We start from the raw sequence: 22,871 nt of genomic DNA, 5'->3' as shown, positions 1-22,871 counted from the left end.
GCAGCAATATATGGCAGCAGTTTTGCAACAATGTTATACATTAGCAAGAGCACTAGATGGCAGCACTGTTTCCTGTCATGTAGTGCTTCATACATTTGCAACCTGCCTATCTAGATATCTCCAACAAAGAACAACAAGAAAACAAAACGAAATTGTTAACAGAAGTAAATTTGAAACTTTTTTTTTTTTTAAATGGCATTGTCCATCTGAATTATGAAAGAAAAATGTTGTGTTTCATGTCCGTTTAAGCAATACATTTTATTTTTGTTTTTCAGTTTTGAATAAGCATTTTCTAAAGTATTGATTTACATTGAAGACATTGCATGTTTAGCAGATAGTAAAAAAATCTCTGTATAGTCGCAAATAAATCTACAACCATCGGTGATACACAGGACTCTTTCACCTGTGCTAAAGTCTGTGTACCTGACTGTTTTGTCAAAAAGACACTGAAAACATTGGATCCATGGCAAAATACTAAAGATAAAGTCACTGCTTACTAAGAAATAAATTGTTTCTTGTACTGAGTTTACTAAAAAGCACCTGGTTTATCAGTGTTTTACTCAGTGTTTTAAGGAAAGTTGAATTTTATTACATAGGCCCTGTTCTGTCAGGGACATTAAACACTTTGGGGCCTAGTTATCAAGCCGTCAACCTCAAATACGCTGCGTATTCCGCAGCGTATTTGTGGCGAGGCTGATTCGCCTTAGTTATCAAAGGCTCGAGACCGGCAAAAGTAGAATTTTGTGACGTAAACTTCGATCCGCCGGACTCAGTCCGACACAGATCGATTCTTACGTCACTCCAGATGTTCCGCACACAAGTACGGCACAATCTCACTACTTTTGCTAGTTATCAAAAAACTAGCAGGTACGCTCGGCACTTTTACGGCCCAGCGTACCTGGTTTTCAAAGCGCCAGCCTGGAGGCGGCGGATCCCATAGGAATCAATGGGAGTCTGACCATAGCGAAAGTACAAGTTCGCTGCTGACAGACATCCCATTGATTCCTATGGGAGCTGTCTACACCTAACACCCTAACATGTACCCCGAGTCTAAACACCGCTAATCTGACCCCCCCCTACACCGCCGCAACTAAATAAAGTTATTACCCCCTAAACCGCCGCTCCCGGAGCCCACCGCAACTATAATAAATGTATTAACCCCTAAACCGCCGCTCCCTGAACCCGCCGCAACCTATATTAAATGTATTAACCCCTATCCTGCCCCCCCTACACCGTCGCCACCTATAATAAATTTATTAACCCCTATCCTGCCCCCCACTACGCCGCCGCCACTGTAATAAAATTATTAACCCCTAAACCTAAGTCTAACCCTAACGCCCCCCTAACTTAAATAATTAATTAAATAAATCTAAATAAATTAACTCTTATTAACTAAATGAATCCTATTTAAAACTAAATACTTACCTTTAAAATAAACCCTAATATAGCTACAATATAATTAATAATTATATTATAGCTATCTTAGGATTTATATTTATTTTACAGGTAACTTTGTATTTATTTTAGCTAGTTAGAATAGTTATTAAATAGTTATTAACTATTTAATAACTACCTAGCTAAAAGAAATACAAAATTACCTGTAAAATAAATCCTAACCTAAGTTACAATTAAACCTAATACTACACTATCATTAAATTAACTAAATAAACTACCTACAAATAACTACAATTAAATACAATTACATAAACTAACTAAAGTACAAAAAATAAAAAAAGCTAAGTTACAAAAAATAAAAAAATAAGTTACAAACATGTTAAAAATATTACAACAATTTTAAGCTACTTACACCTAATCTAAGCCCCCTAATAAAATAACAAACCCCCCAAAATAAGAAAAATCCCTACCCTATTCTAAATTAAATAAATTTCAAAGCTCTTTTACCTTACCAGCCCTTAAAAGGGCCATTTGTGGGGGCATGCCCCAAAAAGTTCAGCTCTTTTGCCTGTAAAAGAAAAATACAACCCCCCCAACATTAAAACCCACCACCCACATACCCCTAATCTAACCCAAACCCCCCTTACAAAAACCTAACACTAATCCCCTGAAGATCATCCTACCTTGAGTCGTCTTCACTCAGCCGAGCCACCGATGGAACTGAAGAGGACATCCGGAGCGGAAGAAGTTAATCCTCCAAGCGGCGCTGAAGAAATCTTCCATCCGATGAAGTCATCATCCAGGCGGTGCTGAAGAAGTCTTTGATCCGGCCGATGTCATCTTCCAAGAGGCGCTGAAGATGTCTTCTATCCGGGTGAAGTCATCTTCCAAGCCGGGTCTTGAATCTTCCTTCCGCCGACGCGGAACCACCTTCTTCACCGACGGACTACGACGAATGACGGCTCCTTTAAGGGACGTCATCCAAGATGGCGTCCCCTCAATTCCGATTGGCTGATAGGATTCTATCAGCCAATCGGAATTAAGGTAGGAAAATCTGATTGGCTGATGGAATCAGCCAATCAGATTCAAGTTCAATCCGATTGGCTAATCCAATCAGCCAATCAGATTGAGCTCGCATTCTATTGGCTGATCGGAACAGCCAATAGAATGCGAGCTCAATCTGATTGGCTGATTCCATTCCAGATTTTTCCTACCTTAATTCCGATTGGCTGATAGAATCCTATCAGCCAATCGGAATTGAGGGGACGCCATCTTGGATGACGTCCCTTAAATGAGCCGTCATTCGTCGTAGTCCGTCGGTGAAGAAGGTGGTTCCGCGTCGGCGGAAGGAAGATTCAAGACCCGGCTTGGAAGATGACTTCACCCGGATAGAAGACATCTTCAGCGCCTCTTGGAAGATGACATCGGCCGGATCAAAGACTTCTTCAGCGCCGCCTGGATGATGACTTCATCGGATGGAAGATTTCTTCAGCGCCGCTTGGAGGATTAACTTCTTCCGCTCCGGATGTCCTCTTCAGTTCCATCGGTGGCTCGGCTGAGTGAAGACGACTCAAGGTAGGATGATCTTCAGGGGATTAGTGTTAGGTTTTTGTAAGGGGGGTTTGGGTTAGATTAGGGGTATGTGGGTGGTGGGTTTTAATGTTGGGGGGGGTTGTATTTTTCTTTTACAGGCAAAAGAGCTGAACTTTTTGGGGCATGCCCCCACAAATGGCCCTTTTAAGGGCTGGTAAGGTAAAAGAGCTTTGAAATTTATTTAATTTAGAATAGGGTAGGGATTTTTCTTATTTTGGGGGGTTTGTTACTTTATTAGGGGGCTTAGATTAGGTGTAAGTAGCTTAAAATTGTTGTAATATTTTTAACATGTTTGTAACTTAATTTTTTATTTTTTGTAACTTAGCTTTTTTTATTTTTTGTACTTTAGTTAGTTTATGTAATTGTATTTAATTGTAGTTATTTGTAGGTAGTTTATTTAGTTAATTTAATGATAGTGTAGTATTAGGTTTAATTGTAACTTAGGTTAGGATTTATTTTACAGGTAATTTTGTATTTCTTTTAGCTAGGTAGTTATTAAATAGTTAATAACTATTTAATAACTATTCTAACTAGCTAAAATAAATACAAAGTTACCTGTAAAATAAATATAAATCCTAAGATAGCTATAATATAATTATTAATTATATTGTAGCTATCTTAGGGTTTATTTTACAGGTAAGTATTTAGTTTTAAATAGTAATAATTTATTAAAGTATAGTGTAGTGTTAGGTGTAATTGTAACTTAGGTTAGGATTTATTTCACAGGTACATTTCTCTTTATTTTAGCTAGGTAAGCTATTAAATAGTTAATAACTATTTAATAGTTATTGTACATGGTTAAAATAAATTGAAAGTTACCTGTCAAATAAATATAAATCCTAAGATAGCTACAATATAATTATTATTTATATTGTAGCTATATTAGGGTTTATTTTAAAGGTAAGTATTTAGTTTTAAATAGGATTCATTTAGTTAATAAGAGTTAATTTATTTAGATTTATTTAATTAATATTTAAGTTAGGGGGGCGTTAGGGTTAGACTTAGGTTTAGGGGTTAATAATTTTATTACAGTGGCGGCGGCGTAGTGGGGGGCAGGATAGGGGTTAATAAATTTATTATAGGTGGCGACGGTGTAGGGGGGGCAGGATAGGGGTTAATAGGTTTAATATAGGTTGCGGCGGGTTCATGGAGCGGCGGTTTAGGGGTTAAACTATTTATTTAGTTGCGGAGAGGTGCGGGATCAGCAGGATAGGGTTTAATAATTTTATAATAGAGGGCGACGGTGTAGGGGGGGCAGGATAGGGGTTACTAGGTATACTGTAGGTGGCAGCGGTGTCCGGGAGCGGCGGTTTAGGGGTTAATACATTTATAAGAGTTGCGGCGGGGTCTAGGAGCGGCGGTTTAGGGGTTAATACATTTATAAGAGTTGCGGCGGGGTCTAGGAGCGGCGGTTTAGGGGTTAGTAACTTTATTTAGTTGCGGGGGGCTCCGGGGGCGCCGGTATAGGGGGTAGAACAGTGCAGTTTAGTGTGAGTGCTTAGTGACAGGCTAGCAATAAAGCTGGGAAAAAGCCGAAGGGCAGCGAGATCGGATGAGTGATAACTGTCACAGTCCGCTGCTCATCGCCCCGCGGCTTTTTGACAGCTTTATTTGATAACTTAGGCGAACGTATTCAAGGTCCGCGGCGGCGAAGGTAGGCGAGCTTAGGCGGACGTATTGGGCCGGCGAAGCCAGAAAAGTAGACGGCTTGATAACTAGCCCCCTTTGAGATGGTAATACAAAATGATAAATCATATATATATAAAAAAAACTCTGCAATACGCTTATTTATTTTGTGCCCTTTTCCTGTAAATCCATTCTGAAATTGTGAGCATTTCAGTTCCTGTTAGAAATGGAATTACAGGACACTTATATTCCACACAGCCATTGGCTGCACATTCTAGTGACCTATTTATAACTGTCCTTAATTGGCCTCAGCAGAGAAAGTAACCTATGTTACAACATGGCAGCTCTTATTGTTTTATAGACACTAAAACTTTACACTAATTTTATCAATCATGAAACTTTAAGAAAATAGATCTACATGTTATTCTCAGACTAATATTTTCTTTGAATGCCTCATTCTATCTAGCATTTATTTAGTGTTTAATGTCTCTTCAAAGGTACAGGAATCCCCAATATTTTCTTTTACAATTGGGATAAAACATTCAATTTTTCTAAATAATTTTCCAAGTTACTTCTATTATCAACTTTGCTTCATTTTCTTGTTATTCTTTGTTGAAGGAACAACATTGCACTACTAGCTGCTAGCTGAACACATCTAGCTAGCCAATCACAAGAGAAAAATATGTGCAGGCACCAATCAGCAACTATCTTCCACTAGTGTAGGATATGTGTGTATTCTTTTCTTCTTAAATGGAAAAAGTCCACAGCAGCATTCATTACTTTTGGGAAATAAGAACCTGGCCACCCAGGAGGAGGTAAAGACACCCCAGCCAAAGGCTTAAATACTCTTCCCACTCCCCTTATCCCCCAGTCATTCTTTGCCTTTGGTCTCAGGAGGTTGGCAGAGACGTGTCAGAATTTTTAATTTTTGTTTTTGTCTCTTATGGAGGGTAATACTCTTCGGCATGGGACAGGAGTTTTAAGTAGTCCTGTTAGTCTCTCAGTGAGGGCTTGGATGAAAGTTAGAGTCCGGAGATGCAGGAAGTTTCTTTCTGCGAAACCATCCCGACTCAGATCAACAGCTCCTCAAGCAATCAGCGTTGTCGAACTTAGATTCGCTGCCTGTTTTCTTCTCTCAAGTCCATGACGGTGGCTTGAAAGGCCGTGTTCCTGTTCCACGGCGTAGATTCCGCTAAGATTGTTTAATTTTACTTAATGCAATGTACTGTAATGTGATGTTTTCCTGTGAGGCTAAGCTCCTCCCGGGTTTAACTGTTAAAGGGTCACATTGAGTCACTGTTAGATCTTGGAATCGAGGGTTAATATCTCCTGAGGGGGGTTTATAATCATGTTTGTTATGTGATTCAACCTTCTTATGTGTGAGGTTATGGGCTTGTGGTCGGAACTTTGAGGCCTTTGGTAGTGACGTGGCCTGTTGGCTGTACGCACTTTTTGGACTATACGGTTCACCCTGTGTCCAGGCGTGGTTACGCTTTGTTCCTATTTCCGCATTCCTGACCGTGTGGCATCTGAGATTTAATCTAGTCCGCGGGGGTCTGGTCATAGGAGGTGGTGAGTGCCCCAGCCATTGGTGGTGTCAGGTGCCATTTTGTTGCTACAGAGTAGTCCATATTGCTATCCCCTCCTAAAGCTATGGGGGATTCTGATGCTGAGCCTGTGATCATTTTAGATTCAGTTATGGAGGATTCGGATACCGACACGATTATAATATCTGATTCAGATTCAGTGTCAGGTGACGAATCCGATTTAGCCTCGTTGACTTCTCTCAACCATTCTTGTTCTATTTGCCATGTGAGAGCACCTGGTTCCTTGGGCTCGGGGAATCAGGGGTCTGCTGAGCCATCTGCCTCTGGGGGTCCTGTCTCCCAAGGAGTGTGTTCCCTACCTAATGTTTCTCTTACACATGCGGGTAACCCTGTTTATAGTTCCTCCATGCGGGGTGGTGTGTTCCCCCCGGAACTTGCAGCACGCTTTCGCTTTCAGATAATGTTGGCGATGGCTCGTCTGCACAGTCCAGACGTTTCTTTAAGAATGTGCTTGTGCCCTATTGTCTCGGGTATTCCGCCTTGGGGTGGGCCTACACAGTATCCTGCGGGTTCTGTTCCGGAGTGTTGTGCTTTTCTGTACCTGATTACGCGCCTTTGCGTGTTGCTCAGACATCTGTTTGAGTCACTGAATGACCCTATAGTTCATAGATATGGGAATTTTCAGTCCGAATGGTACTAAACGTTAGACATATGGGGATAAGGTAATCTTTTATTGTCTTTATTTTGGGTTTCTTTCCCAGTTGTGAGATAGGGCTCCGTTTGGCTGGTCCAACAGATAGGCCCGTGTCTTTTTTTGTGTGGGGCGTTAACCTTCGGGTTTCCTTATATTTTATTTGTTTTTGTTTCCTTCGGGAACCATCTGGGATTGATACTCTTGGTTACTTCTGCGGAAGTTTGTTGGACATGTTAGTCCTATGTTTTTTTTTTTTTTTTTTTTAAAGTGTGTTTTCCTTTTCCTCTACGTGGGAGAGTTTTTCTGCAGCTTGCCGGTTAGGACCCCTGGTACAGGCTGTCCCTGTCGGGTTCGTCCGGTCTTGCGGCTGTTCAGAGTCTTGAGTGCCTCTTCCAGGTGGGGGAAGGTTGGCGGACTTAGGTCCCGCTGTTTGAGCAGTTTGCCTTCAGTTTTAGGCATCAGGATGGTTCTGTTAGGACTGGATCCTACAGCTTATGGATAGCTGTTCAGCATGCAGAGGGTTTTCTTTAAGACCTGTTGCAGCTCTGGACACCTTGTAAGGGTGTGTGTCAGCTGTTCTAGTGTTCTAGATGCAGTTTTACTCTTCGACTGTATGGTCTGTCTGAAGAACTTTAGGTCTCCTTTCATGTCTCCAGGTGTATCAGATACCCTTTTGGGGATCTGCATCCCGGGTGATGGTTGATCCTGGTGGGGACTTATCTAGCTTGGGGTTACCCGGAGATGGGAAGGTTTAGCACCTTCCTCTTCTCTGTGCCCTTTGCCTGTGTGGAGGTAATGGAGAGTCTAGCCCTGCTAGTAGGGTTTTGTGGACTTTGATGTTCCCTGCTGTTGTCCTGTGCCTGAGATGTCCCTTCATGCGACTTCTGGCCCAGCTTGTTAGACTTTGGCTAAGGGATGATCCCTTCCTTTAGTCGGAGGAGTTTCTCGCAATCCGAATGTGCTGGATTTGTGTCCATTCCCCTTTTTTGGGGGGCCAGTTGGGGTGTTTAGTTCTAGGGTAAGATTGCCTGAACTATTAGAAGCCCGGACCTATTTTTTCTTCTGAGACTCTGTTTCTGGGGCTTTCCTCCTTTTCCTAATCCTGTTTTTGATTCTTGGATCTCAGGATTAGTTGGGGTGTTCTCTGGTAGTAGGAACTTTGGCTGTGTCCTTGCTCTATCTACCTGACCGGGTCAGGTTTGGCCTGGTTTTTGAATATTTATTACTCCTTACTGAGTATCCCATGTCATCTAGGGGTTCCTGGGTGGCTTGTGCCTTTTGAGTGTGGGTTTCGACCCTGCTGCTGGCATTGGGTTTCCAATTTCTGTTGCTCCTTCTTGTTTCTTTTCCCTGGTTGATTGCCAGTGTACCAGTGGATTTTTCTGCTCTGCAGGTAATTGGGGTAGGCTGTGCCTCTGTTTGGCATGCAACCTGTTAGGGGGTCCTCTTCTATGACATTTACGTTGAGGTTTTTATACCCACTTAGCCGGTGGTTTCGGACCTTCGGGTCATTGTTGTCCTTTCCGGTTCTTCCCCTTTAATAGGGAATATTCTACTTTCTTTGGAGATGAGGTCCTTTTTTGTTTAGGACCTTTTTAGGTCGGGAGGCATAGGGTGGAGGTGGTTCGCCTGGGATCTTCCCAGTTCTAAGCAGATTGTGGGCCTTGTTTTGATAGATACTTATCTGTTTATGGCCTTATCTGTGGTCCTTGTACTCTGGTGGGATGGTTCTTCCATCTCTTCACTCGTTCCTGTATCAGTTTTGGGATTCTTTTTGTTCCTGCACTGGATCCTTGTGGCTGGGTTGGTTCAGCTGAGTATGGGTCTGCAGGCAGGACTTAGTGGCCTAAGGGATAACTACCCTGCCTAGCAAGCTGAAGGATGAGAGTTTGAATCCTGCTGTGGCAGCTTTCTTAATAAAGGAATGTCCGAGCGGTCTAGGGATCGTAGTATCCCTTGTCTGTGGGAGCTTGTTAGCTCAGTCTGCAGGGAGAGGGTTTCTCTCTTCTCCTTGTTCCTACATAGATTATTCTCTCTACCTTCGGATTCCGAGGGTATGGGTATACTCTTCTTCTTGGGAGGCCTTGAGGGAGGCTTTTGTTCTCCTTTTTAGGGGCCTGAGTGTAGGTCGGATGGCTTAGGTTGCTGGGAGAATGTCCTCTGAGGGACTGTTTTTATACGGTCCACTTGCTGTGGACTGCTTCTTAATTCCTTGCAAGCTCTTTGGTGTCGTCTTGCTATGGACGCCGTGTTCTTGAGCCTGAGGTTTTGACCTGGGTCTATTACACATTTTCATGATTGAATACCTTGGTATTCTATGGACGGGCGCAGGGAGGACTTTGCGTCTTCTGTTACGTCCTTGCTTGCAGGATGTTGGGGAGATGGTTTTTTCTGTCTCCGTGTCCGGATTATCCGGTTTTTCGCTCATGTAGCGTGGCCTTATTCTCGGTTTGGATCCATTTTGGTCTCCGTGAACTGGGTTTTTACACTCTTGAGGTGTTTACTGTCGTATTAAAGGAACCTTTTGGTTTCTTCGGTTTACTTGCCTTGCCCCTGGGGGCTTAGGGTGGTTGGAGGAACCGTTTGTTGGGGCGACGGTATCTCTTGGAGGACTGTTGGCTCAGTCGAGTCCGTTTGCGGTCTCTTCTTTGGCTCTGGATTGACTGCGAGTCAGTGTCAACTGGGTTTTTCTTCAAAGTTTTCTTTAAAAAAATGTCTCGGCTTCGATGATGCAGGATTTTTTGTTGGATTGTGGTTCAGGTCTGGTGCCTTCAGTTTGGGCCACCTATGTACCCTCCTGTCTTGGCATTCAGTGTCCTCTTTAGCTTGGGTATTGATTTCCCAAAAGTAATGAATGCTGCTGTGGACTCTTTCCATTTAAGAAGAAAAATATAAATTATGCTTACCTGATAATTTCATTTTCTTCTGATGCAAAGAGTCCACAGCACCCCACCCGTAATTTCTGTGGGGCGTCCTTATATTCTTCTGGCACCTTTTCACCCTGATATTTCTACTGATCCTTGTTACTCGGCAAAATGACTGGGGGATAAGGGGAGTGGGAGGAGTATTTAAGCCTTTGACTGGGGTGTCTTTGCCTCCTCCTGATGGCCAGGTTCTTATTTCCCAAAAGTAATGAAGGCTGCTGTGGACTCTTTCCATCAGAAGAAAATGAAATTATAAGTTAAGCATAATTTGGGGGGGGGGGGTTTCAGCAAGGCATACCAAGAGAACGAAGAACTTTTAAAAATTGACATACTCAATCTTGAATCATGTAAATTTCGTTTTGCGTTTTGTATCCCTTTAACAATGTGGTACTGATGATTTATGCAAGAAAATTATACATTCTACTTTTTTCATGAATTCTAAAGTAGAATGTAAGATCGTCCTCCCTTAACCTTGAAGTGAATGTCAAGTTAAGGGTATTAGATAAAGTTAAGCGATAGAAGTTAAAAAATGAATGACACTTTGATTCATGAAAGCGTTAGGATATACTTATCTTCAGAGATATTTAAAAGGAAACGCTGTACGGAGCAGAGCTGGAGCTCCGGTTGCCATTTTCATCAATTGATTGACAGATGACTCATCTGTAATCAACTAATCTTTGTTTCCCCCGGGCCGTGACGTTTGTGCGAAGGGGCTGAGCGCCCCGGGGGGAAATGACTGCTCCGTACAGCGTTTAATTTTAAATATCTCTCAAGATAAGTATATCCTAACGATTTCATGAATAAAAATGTCATTCATTTTTTTAACTTCTATCGCTTGAATACCCTTAACTTGATATTCACTTTAAGTGCATGAGTCCTGCAAAAAGACAATGATCTGAAAGTCACAAGCAAGTCTATATCTGAATATTTAAATGGACAGTCTACTTGATTTTTTTTTTTTTTTTTAAAAGATAGATAATGCATTTACTACTCATTCCCCAGCTTTGCACAACCAACTATGTTATATTAACCCCTATAGGACCAGACCATTTTTCAATTTTCTTACCCTTAAGGACCAGGGCTATTTTTACATTTCTGCTATGTTTGTATTTAGCTGTAATTTCTCTTGTAAGGTGTATCCAGTCCACGGATCATCCATTACTTGTGGGATATTCTCATTCCCAACAGGAAGTTGCAAGAGGACATACACAGCAGAGCTGTCTATATAGCTCCTCCCCTAACTGCCATATCCAGTCATTCTCTTGCAACTCTCAACAAACATGGAGGTAGTAAGAGAGAAGTGGTGAAATGTAGCTGTTATTTTGCTTCAATCAAAAGTTTATTATTTTTAAATGGTACCGGAGTTGTACTATTTTGTTCCAGGCAGAAAAATAGAAGAATCTGCCTGTGATTTCTATGATCTTAGCAGGTTGTAACTAAGATCCATTGCTGTTCTCACACATGACTGAAGAGAGAGATAACTTCAGCGGGGGAATGGCGTGCAGGTTATCCTGCTATGAGGTATGTGCAGTTAAAATTTTTCTAGATGTGAATGCTAGAAAATGCTGCTGATGACAAATTTATGTAAGGTAAGCCTGAATACAGTGATTTAATAGCGACTGGTATCATGCTTACTCTTAGAGGTAATACTCTTTTATATTTACCATATAAAACGTTTGCTGGCATGTTTAAACATTTTTATATATACTTTGGTGATAAAACTTTATTGGGGTCTAGTTTTTTCCACATGGCTGGCTTAAATTTGCCTAGAAACGGTTTCCTGAGGCTTTCCACAGTGTTACTAGGCCCACAGCAAGGCTGTGGCAGTTTGGTGTGACTGTTAAAAAACGTTTTTTTGATTAGTTTTTTGAACTAAGGGGTTAATCATCCATTTGCAAGTGGATGCAATGCTCTGTTAGCTTATTATACACACTGTAAAAATTAGTTTATCTTAAAGGCACAGTACCGTTTTTTATATTTGCTTGTTAACTTGATTTAAAGTGTTTTCCAAGCTTGCTAGTCTGTACAAACATGTCTGACATAGAGGAAACTCCTTGTTTATTATGTTTAAAAGCCATGGTGGAACCCCCTCTTAGAATGTGTACCAAATGTACTGATTTCACTTTAAGCAATAAAGATCATATTCTGTCTTTAAAAAAATTTATCACCAGAGGAATCTGACGAGGGGGAAGTTATGCCGACTAACTCTCCCCACGTGTCAGATCCTTTGACTCCCATTCAAAGGGACTCGCGCTCAAATGGCGCCAAGTACATCTAGGGCGCCCATAGCGTTTACTTTACAAGACATGGCGGCAGTCATAGATAATACACTGTCAGCGGTATTAGCCAGACTACCTGAATTTAGAGGAAAGCGAGATAGCTCTGGAGTTAGACGAAATACAGAGCATACTGACGCTTTTTAAGAGCTATGTCTGATACTGTCTCACAATATGCAGAAGCTGAAAAAGGAGAGCTTCTTTCTGTGGGTGATGTTTCTGACTCAGGGAAGATGATGCAACCTGATTCTGATATCTCTACATTTAAATTTAAGCTTGAACACCTCCGCGTGTTACTCAGGGAGGTTTTAGCTGCTCTGAATGACTGTGATACAATTGCAGTGCCAGAGAAATTGTGTAGACTGGATAAATACTATGCAGTGCCGGTGTGCACTGATGTTTTTCCAATACCTAAAAGGTTTACAGAAATTATTACTAAGGAATGGGATAGACCAGGTGTGCCGTTCTCTCCCCCTCCTATTTTTAGAAAAATGTTTCCAATAGACGCCACCACACGGGACTTATGGCAGACAGTTCCTAAGGTGGAGGGAGCAGTTTCTACTCTAGCAAAGCGTACTACTATCCCTGTCGAGGACAGTTGTGCTTTCTTAGATCCAATGGATAAAAAGTTAGAGGGTTACCTTAAGAAAATGTTTATTCAACAAGGTTTTATCCTACAGCCCCTTGCATGCATTGCTCCTGTCACTGCTGCTGCGGCGTTCTGGTTTGAGTCTCTGGAAGAGGCTTTACAGGTAGCGACTCCATTGGATGACATACTTGACAAGCTTAGAGCACTTAAGCTAGCCAATTCTTTTGTTTCTGATGCCATTGTTCATTTGACTAAACTAACAGCTAAGAATTCTGGTTTTGCTATCCAGGCGCGCAGAGCGCTATGGCTTAAATCATGGTCAGCTGACGTTACTTCAAAGTCTAAGCTGCTTAACATTCCCTTCAAGGGGCAGACCCTATTCGGGCCTGGTTTGAAGGAGATTATTGCTGATATCACTGGAGGAAAAGGTCATGCCCTTCCTCAGGATAGGTACAAATCAAGGGCCAAACAGTCTAATTTTCGTGCCTTTCGAAACTTCAAGGCAAGTGCAGCATCAACTTCCTCTAATGCAAAACAAGAGGGAACTTTTGTTCAGTCCAAGACGGTCTGGAGACCTAACAAGACCTGGAACAAGGGTAAGCAGGCCAAAAAGCCTGCTGCTGCCTCTAAGACAGCATGAAGGAACGGCCCCCTATCCGGTAACGGATCTAGTAGGGGGCAGACTTTCACTCTTCGCCCAGGCGTGGGCAAGAGATGTCCAGGATCCCTGGGCGTTGGAAATTATATCCCAGGGATATTTTCTGGACTTCAAGGCTTCCCCCCCAAAAGGGAGATTTCACCTTTCACAATTATCTGCAAACCAGATAAAGAGAGAGGCATTCTTACACTGTGTACAAGACCTCCTAGTTATGGGAGTGATCCATCCAGTTCCAAAGGAGGAACAGGGACAGGGATTTTACTCAAATCTGTTTGTAGTTCCCAAAAAAGAGGGAACCTTCAGACCAATTTTGGATCTAAAGATCTTAAGCAAATTCCTCAGAGTTCCATCATTCAAGATGGAGACTATTCGTACCATCCTACCTATGATCCAGGAGGGTCAATACATGACTACAGTGGATTTAAAGGATGCTTATCTTCACATTCCGATACACAAAGATCATCATCGGTTTCTCAGGTTTGCCTTGCTAGACAGGCATTACCAGTTTGTAGCTCTTCCCTTTGGGTTAGCTACTGCCCCAAGAATTTTTACGAAGGTTTTGGGCTCGCTTCTGGCGGTCCTAAGGCTGCGGGGCATAGCAGTGGCCCCTTATTTAGACGACATCCTGATGCAGGTGTCAAACTTCCAAATTGCCAAGTCTCATACGGACACAGTGTTTGCATTTCTGAGGTCGCATGGGTGGAAGGTGAACACGGAAAAGAGTTCTCTATCCCCCCTCACAAGAGTTTCCTTCCTAGGGACTCTGATAGATTCTGTAGAAATGAAAATTTACCTGACGGAGTCCAGGTTATCAATACTTCTAAATTCCTGCCGTGTTCTTTATTCCATTCCTCGCCCTTCGGTGGCTCAGTGCATGGAAGTAATCGGCTTAATGGTAGCAGCAATGGACATAGTGCCGTTTGCACGCCTACATCTCAGATCGCTGCAACTCTGCATGCTCAGTCGGTGGAATGGGGATTACACAGATTTGTCCCCTCTGCTAAATCTGGATCAAGAGACCAGGAATTCTCTTCTCTGGTGGCTATCTCGGGTCCATCTGTCCAAAGGTATGACCTTTCGCAGGCCAGATTGAACAATTGTAACGACAGATGCCAGTCTTCTAGGTTGGGGTGTAGTCTGGAACTCCCTGAAGGCTCAGGGATCGTGGACTCAGGAGGAGTCACTCCTTCCAATAAACATTCTGGAACTAAGAGCGATATTCAATGCTCTTCAGGCTTGGCCTCAGCTAGCGACAATGAGGTTCATCAGATTTCAGTCGGACAACATCACGACTGTGGCTTACATCAACCATCAAGGGGGAACAAGGAGTTCCCTAGCGATGTTAGAAGTCTCAAAGATAATTCACTGGGCAGAGACTCACTCTTGCCACCTATCAGCTATCCATATCCCAGGTGTAGAGAACTTGGAGGCGGATTTTGTAAGTCGACAGACTTTTCATCCGGGGGAGTGGGAACTCCATTCGGAGGAGTTTGCCCAATTGGTTCATCGTTGGGGCAAACCAGAACTGGATCTCATGGCGTCTCGAGCTTCCTTGTTACGGATCCAGGTCCAGGGACCCCAAGGCAACGCTGATAGATGCTCTAGCAGCGCCTTGGTCCTTCAACCTGGCTTATGTGTTTCCACCGTTTCCTCTGCTCCCTCGTCTGATTGCCAAGATCAAGCAGGAGAGAGCATCGGTGATCTTGATAGCGCCTGCGTGGCCACGCAGGACTTGGTATGCAGATCTAGTGGACATGTCATCTTTTCCACCATGGACTCTGCCGCTGAGACAGGACCTTCTACTTCAAGGTCCTTTCAACCATCTAAATCTAATTTCTCTGAGGCTGTCACCAGGAAAATCTATCGTAAGATATTGCGTAAATATCTTTATTGGTGTGAATACAAGGGCTACTCATGGAGTAAGGTCAGGATTCCCAGGATATTATCTTTTCTCCAAGAAGGATTGGAGAAAGGATTGTCAGCTAGTTCCTTAAAGGGACAGATTTCTGCGCTATCTTTTCTTTTGCACAAGCGTCTGGCGGATGTCCCAGACGTTCAGGCATTTTGTCAGGCTTTAGTTAGAATCAAGCCTGTGTTTAAACCTGTTGCTCCACCTTGGAGCTTAAATTTCGTTCTTAAAGTTCTTCAGGGGGTGCCGTTTGAACCTCTTCATTCCATAGATATCAAACTTTTATCTTGGAAAGTTCTTTTTTTGGTAGCTATTTCCTCGGCTCGTAGAGTTTCCGAGTTATCTGCCTTACAATGTGATTCTCCTTATATGATCTTCCATGCAGATAAGGTAGTTCTGCGTACCAAACCTGGGTTTTTACCTAAGGTGGTATCTAATAAGAATATCAATCAAGAGATTGTTGTTCCGTCTTTGTCTCCTAATCCTTCTTCACAGAAGGAACGTCTATTACACAATCTGGACGTGGTTCGTGCTTTAAAGTTTTACTTACAAGCTACTAAAGATTTTCGTCAAACATCTGCTTTGTTTGTTGTCTACTCTGGACAGAGGAGAGGTCAAAAGGCTTCGGCAACCTCTCTTTTTGGCTAAGAAGCATAATCCGCTTAGCCTATGAGACTGCTGGCCAGCAGCCTCCAGAAAGGATTATAGCTCATTCTACTAGAGCTGTGGCTTCCACATGGTCCTTTAAAAATGAGGCTTCTGTTGAACAGATTTGCAAGGCGGTGACTTGGTCTTCGCTTCATACTTTTTCAAAATTCTACAAATTTGATACTTTTGCTTCTTCGGAGGCTATTTTTGGGAGAAAGGTTTTACAGGCAGTGGTACCTTCCGTTTAAGTACCTGCCTTGTCCCTCCCTTCATCCGTGTACTTAAGCTTTGGTATTGGTATCCCACAAGTAATGGATGATCCGTGGACTGGATACACCTTACAAGAGAAAACATAATTTATGCTTACCTGATAAATTTATTTCTCTTGTGGTGTATCCAGTCCACGGCCCGCCCTGTCCTTTTAAGGCAGGTCTCAATTTTAATTAAACTACAGTCACCACTGCACCCTATGGTTTCTCCTTTCTCTGTTTGTTTTCGGTCGAATGACTGGATATGGCAGTTAGGGGAGGAGCTATATAGACAGCTCTTCTGTGGGTGTCCTCTTCCAACTTCCTGTTGGGAATGAGAATATCCCACAAGTAATGGATGATCCGTGGACTGGATACACCACAAGAGAAATACATTTATCAGGTAAGCATAAATTATGTTTTTCCTCTTACTCATTTACTGTACCACACATATTATATACCGTTTTTCTCACCATTAAATGGACTTTCTAAAGATACCTTTATTTTCATCATATTTTATAACTTACTATAAAAAAAATTATAAAATATGATGAAATAATTGAAAAAAAAACACACTTTTTCCAACTTTGACCCCCAAAATCTGTTACACATCTACAACCAACGAAAAACAACCATGCTAAATAGTTTCTAAATTTTGTCCTGAGTTTAGAAATACCCAATGTTTACATGTTCTTTGCTTTTTTTACAAGTTATAAGGCAATACGTACAAGTAGCACTTTGCTATTTCCAAACCATTTTTTTTTTTTTCTCAAAATTAGCGATAGTTACATTGGAACACTGATATATGTCAGGAATCCCTGAATATCCCTTGGCATGTATATATTTATTTTTAGTAGACAACCCAAAGTATTGATCTAGGCCCATTTTAGTATATTTCATGCCACCAATTCAACGGAAAACACAATAAAATGAAAAAAAGTGTTCACTTTTTCACAAACTTTAGGTTTCTCACTGAAAATATTTACAAACAGCTTGTGCAATTATGGCACAAATTGTTGTGAATGCTTCTCTGGAATCCCCTTTGTTCAGAAATAGCAGACATATATGGCTTTGGCGTTGCTTTTTGGTATTTAGAAAGTCGCTAAATGCAGCTGTGCACCACACTTGTATTATGCCCAGCAGTGAAGGGGTTAATTTTAGCTTTAGTGTAGAGATCAGCCTCCCACCTGACACATCCCACCCCTTGATCCGTCCCAAACAGGTCTCTTCCCTCCCCCACCCCACAATTGTCCCCACCATCTTAAGTATTGACAGAAAGTCTGCTAGTACTAAAATAAAAGGTTTTTTTATTTTTAAAAAAAAATATTTATTCTGCTGTCTAGGATCCCCCTTGGCCCCCAACCTCCCTGATCTCCTCCCCCAAACAGCTCTCTAACCCTCCCCCCTCTAGCTTATTGTCTGCCATCTTGGGTTCTGGAATCTGTCTGCCAGTAGCCAGTTTGCAATACAGTTAGTTTTTTTGTTTGTTTGTTTTTTAATATAAAAAGTATTTCTCTTACAAGGTGTATCCAGTCCACGGATTCATCCTTACTTGTGGGATATTCTCATTCCCTACAGGAAGTGGCAAAGAGAGCACACAGCAGAGCTTTCCATATAGCTCCCCCTCAGGCTCCGCCCCCCAGTCATTCTCTTTGCCGCTCTAACAAGTAGCATCTCCATGGGAGGGTAAAGTGAATGTGGTGTTAGATTTGTATTTTTTATTTCTTCAATCAAAAGTTTGTTATTTTTAAAATAGTGCCGGTTTGTACTATTTACTCTGTGGCAGAATGTGATGAAGATTTCTGCTGAGAGGAAAACGATTTAAGCATGTTGTAACTAAAATCCATTGCTGTTCCCACACAGGATTGGGGAGTACCAGAAAACTTCAGTTGGGGGGAACAGTTTGCAGGCTTAACTGCTATAAGGTATGTTAAGTCATTTTTTTCTAGTCAAGACTTAGTAATGCTAGAAGACTGACAAGAATCCCATTGTGGGGAAGGTAAGCCATATTCTGAGACTTAGTATAGAAGGAAGGCTTATTTAAAAGGGCTCAAAACACTGGTGGACACTGTTAAGGGACAATCGATTATTTTATAACAAAAATCTGATCTTTTTACAAGTTTTTATTACATTTGGAACGTTTTATGGGGTTTATTCCACATGGCATATATTTAGACACCTATTTAGGCTTGTGAAGGCCCCACAACTCCAGAGTGGAGAGGGAGGGGGCCTAAATTTCGCGCCTCAATTGCGCAGTTGATATTGCAGACAGCTTCATGCAGCTTCACGTGGAGGGTCCAAAGATTACTTGAGGACTTCATAGAGGCTTATTTTCGATCAAAACTAATCCCCAAGGAAGGTAGGGCCACAGCAGATTGCTGTGGCATGGTGCTGTAGTTTGCTAACCGGTTGCCAGCTTTACTTTGCTCCGGTTTGGCCATTAAGGGGTTAATTGACTTGAAATTCACTGTGCAATCATTTCAAAGCATTGGGATCATAAAGATTGGGTTATTTTTTGAGATTTAGTAAAAAAGTGTGCGCTTTTTATTATTTAAAGGCACAGTACTGTTTTTTCTAAAATTGTATTTTTCTGTATTTGAGTGCTGTCTAAGTCTGTTTAACATGTCAGAGCCTACAGATAGACGTTGTTCTATGTGTTTAATAGCCATGGCGGAACCCCCTTTACATTTGTGTTTAAAGTGTGCTAAGGTATCTAAGCATTTTAAAGACCATGCAGCGACACTTAAAAATGTTGCACAAGATGATTCTTTAACGGAAGGTAATGAGGATAGTCCACCTTCCTCTCCCCATGTGTCGACACCAGTTACGCCTGCGCAAGCGATGCCTAGTACCTCTAGCGCATTGGCCCCTATTACATTACAACAATTAGCAGCAATCATGGATAATTCCCTTGCGGCTTTTCTATCCAAACTGCCAGTTTTTCCTAAAAAGCGTGATAGCTCAGTTTTAAGAACAGAGGATGAGCAATCAGAAGCTTTGGATGATTTATCCGTTGTACCCTCACAACACTCTGAAGTGGCAGTGAGGGATGTGCTGTACGTGGGAGAAATTTCTGATACAGGAAAGGTTTCTCAGCGGGCAGAATCAGATTCCTTAGCGTTTAAATTTAAGCTGGAACACCTCCGCGTACTGCTTAAGGAGGTTTTAGTTACGCTGGATGATTGCGACCCCATGGTGGTCCCAGAAAAATTGTGTAAAATGGACAAGTTTCTAGAAGTCCCTGTATACACTGATGCGTTTCCGATCCCGAAGAGGGTGGCGGATATTGTAATTAGGGAGTGGGAGAGACCAGGTGTACCTTTTTGTTCCCCCCCCCCCCCCCTATAAGAAAATGTTCCCCATAACTGACCCCAGGTGGGACGCGTGGCAGACGGTCCCTAAGGTAGAGGGAGCAGTTTCAACACTAGCCAAGCGCACAACCATACCAATAGAAGACAGTTGTGCTTTCAAAGAATTCATATTCATAGAAAATATTTGTTCAACAAGGTTTCCTTCTTCAACCGATTGCCTGCATTATTCCTATAACTACTGCAGCGGCTTTTTGGTTTGAGGCGCTGGAGGAGTCGCTCCAGAGGGAGACTTCATATGACGAAGTCATGGATAGAATTCATGCCCTAAAGCTGGCTAATTCTTTTATCACAGATGCCGCTTTACAATTAGCTAAGTAAGCGGTGAAAAATTCTGGTTTTGCCATTATGGCGCGGAGATCGCTTTGGCTCAAATCATGGTCGGCTGACGTGTCGTCCAAAACAAAATTACTAAATATTCCTTTCAAGGGAAAGACCCTTTACGGCCCCTACTCCCAGAATTTTTACAAAGGTGCTAGGGTCCCTCCTAGCGGTACTAAGACCGCGGGGCATTGCAGTAGCACCTTACCTAGACGACATCTTAATACAGGCGTCGTCTTTTCACAGAGCCAAGGCTCATACGGACATTGTTCTGGCCTTTCTAAGGTCTCACGGGTGGAAGGTGAACGTCGAAAAAAGTTCTCTGTCCCCGCTCACAAGGGTTCCCTTCCTGGGAACACTAATAGACTCGGTAGAAATGAAAATATTTCTGACGGAGGTCAGGAAGTTAAAGCTTTTAACTACTTGCCGAGTTCTTCATTCCATTCCTCGGCCTTCTGTAGCTCAGTGCATGGAGGTAATCGGATTAATGGTTGCGGCAATGGACGTGGTCCCTTTTGCCCGAATTCATCTCAGACCACTGCAACTGTGCATGCTCAAACAGTGGAATGGGGATTATGCAGATTTGTCTCCTCAAATACAACTGGACCAGAAAACCAGAGATTCTCTTCTCTGGTGGTTGTCTCAGGATCACCTGTCTCAGGGAATGTGCTTCCCGCAGACCGGAGTGGATCATTGTCACGACCGATGCCAGTCTGTTAGGCTGGGGTGCGGTCTGGGACTCCCTGAAAGCTCAGGGCCTATGCTCTCGGGAAGAGTCTCTTCTCCCGATAAACATTTTGGAACTGAGAGCGATATTCAACACGCTCCAGGCATGGCCTCAACTAGCGGCGGCCAAATTCATCAGATTTCAGTCGGACAACATCACGACTGTAGCGTACATCAATCATCAGGGAGGAACAAAGAGCTCCCTAGCGATGAAGGAAGTAACCAAGATCATCAAATGGGCGGAGGATCACTCCTGCCACCTATCTGCAATTCACATCCCAGGAGTAGACAACTGGGAGGCAGATTTTCTAAGTCGTCAGACTTTTCACCCGGGGGAGTGGGAACTCTACCCGGAGGTTTTTGCTCAGCTGACCCAGCTATGGGGCATTCCAGAATTGGATCTGATGGCGTCCCGTCACAACACCAAACTTCCTCTTTACGGATTCAGATCCAGGGACCGCAAGGCGGCACTGATAGATGCTCTAGTAGCGCCTTGGTCCTTCAATCTGGCTTATGTCTTTCCACCGTTTCCCCTTCTCCCTCGGCTGGTAGCCAGAATCAAACAGGAGAAGGCTTCGGTAATTCTGATAGCGCCTGCGTGGCCACGCAGGACTTGGTATGCAGACCTAGTGGACATGTCATCTGTTCCACCTTGGACACTAGGATCTTCTAATTCAGGGTCCATTCAAGCATCCAAATCTAGTTTCTCTGCAACTGACTGCTTGGAGATTGAACGCTTAATTCTATCTAAGCGTGGGTTCTCTGAATCGGTTATAGATACTCTGATCCAGGCTAGAAAGCCTGTCACCAGGAAGATTTACTATAAGATATGGCGGAAATATCTTTGTTGGTGTGAATCCAAGGGTTACTCATGGAGTAAGATTAGGATTCCCAGGATATTGTCTTTTCTCCAAGAAGGATTGGAGAAAGGTTTGTCAGCTAGTTCCTTAAAGGGACAGATATCTGCTCTGTCTATCCTGTTACACAAGCGTCTGGCAGAAGTACCAGACGTTCAAGCGTTTGCACAGGCTTTAGTCAGAATTAAGCCTGTATATAAACCTGTGGCTCCTCCATGGAGTCTTAATTTAGTTCTTTCAGTTCTTCAAGGGGTTCCGTTTGAACCTTTACATTCCATAGATATTAAGTTACTATCTTGGAAAGTTTTGTTTTTGGTAGCTATTTCTTCTGCTCGAAGAGTTTCAGAATTGTCTGCTTTGCAGTGTAATTCACCCTATCTGGTGTTCCATGCAGATAAGGTTGTTTTGCGTACCAAATCTGGTTTTCTTCCGAAAGTGGTTTCTAATAAGAATATTAACCAGGAAATCATTGTTCCTTCTCTGTGTCCTAATCCAGTTTCTAAGAAGGAACGACTATTACACAATCTTGATGTGGTTCGTGCTTTAAAATACTATTTAAAAGCAACTAAAGATTTCAGACAAACATCATCCTTGTTTGTTGTCTATTCTGGTAAGAGGAGAGATCAGAAAGCGACTGCTACCTCTCTTTCCTTCTGGCTGAAAAGCATCATCTGATTGGCTTATGAGACTGCTGGACAGCAGCCTCCTGAACGAATTACAGCTCATTCCACCAGAGCTGTGGCTTCCACATGGGCTTTCAAGAATGAGGTTTCTGTTGAACAGATTTGTAAGGCAGCGACTTGGTCTTCACTGCATACTTTTGCCAAAATTTACAAATTCGATACTTTTGCTTCTTCAGAGGCTATTTTTAGGGGAGAGGCTTTTCAAGCAGTGGTGCCTTCCGTTTAGGTTACCTGACTTGTTCCCTCCCTTCATCTGTGTCCTAAAGCTTTGGTATTGGTATCCCACAAGTAAGGATGAATCCGTGGACTGGATACACCTTGTAAGAGAAAACAGAATTTATGCTTACCTGATAAATTACTTTCTCTTACGGTGTATCCAGTCCACGGCCCGCCCTGGCATTTAAGTCAGGATAAAAAAAATTTCGTTTAAAACTACAGTCACCACTGCACCCTATGGTTTCTCCTTTTTCTCCTAACCGTCGGTCAAATGACTGGGGGGGCGGAGCCTGAGGGGGAGCTATATGGACAGCTCTGCTGTGTGCTCTCTTTGCCACTTCCTGTAGGGAATGAGAATATCCCACAAGTAAGGATGAATCCGTGGACTGGATACACCGTAAGAGAAAGTAATTTATCAGGTAAGCATAAATTCTGTTTTTTCTGTAGTGCAGCTGCCCCCCCCCTCAATGACATACCCCCCACCCCCTCCCAGATCCCATAGATACAATCCCCCCCCTCCTCTCTCCCTCCTTCCCTTAACAATTAGTTTCATAGTGTAGGGTTCCCACCCGCTACTGCCCCCATACTTCCGC

The 22,871-nt window shown here is 42.7% G+C and overlaps 1 protein-coding gene across 3 annotated transcripts in view; it reads left to right on the top strand.

The window, feature by feature from the left end:
- The window catches only part of PPP2R5C (protein phosphatase 2 regulatory subunit B'gamma), a 488,552-nt gene that overhangs the window by 344,333 nt on the left and 121,348 nt on the right, over positions 1-22,871 (top strand). The window lies entirely within an intron of this gene.

Source organism: Bombina bombina, chromosome 1 (genome assembly GCF_027579735.1).
Source record: "Bombina bombina isolate aBomBom1 chromosome 1, aBomBom1.pri, whole genome shotgun sequence".
Classification (NCBI taxonomy): domain Eukaryota; kingdom Metazoa; phylum Chordata; class Amphibia; order Anura; family Bombinatoridae; genus Bombina; species Bombina bombina.
The sequence above is the reverse complement of the archived record's forward strand: the minus strand, read 5'-3'. Positions and strand labels throughout refer to the sequence as shown.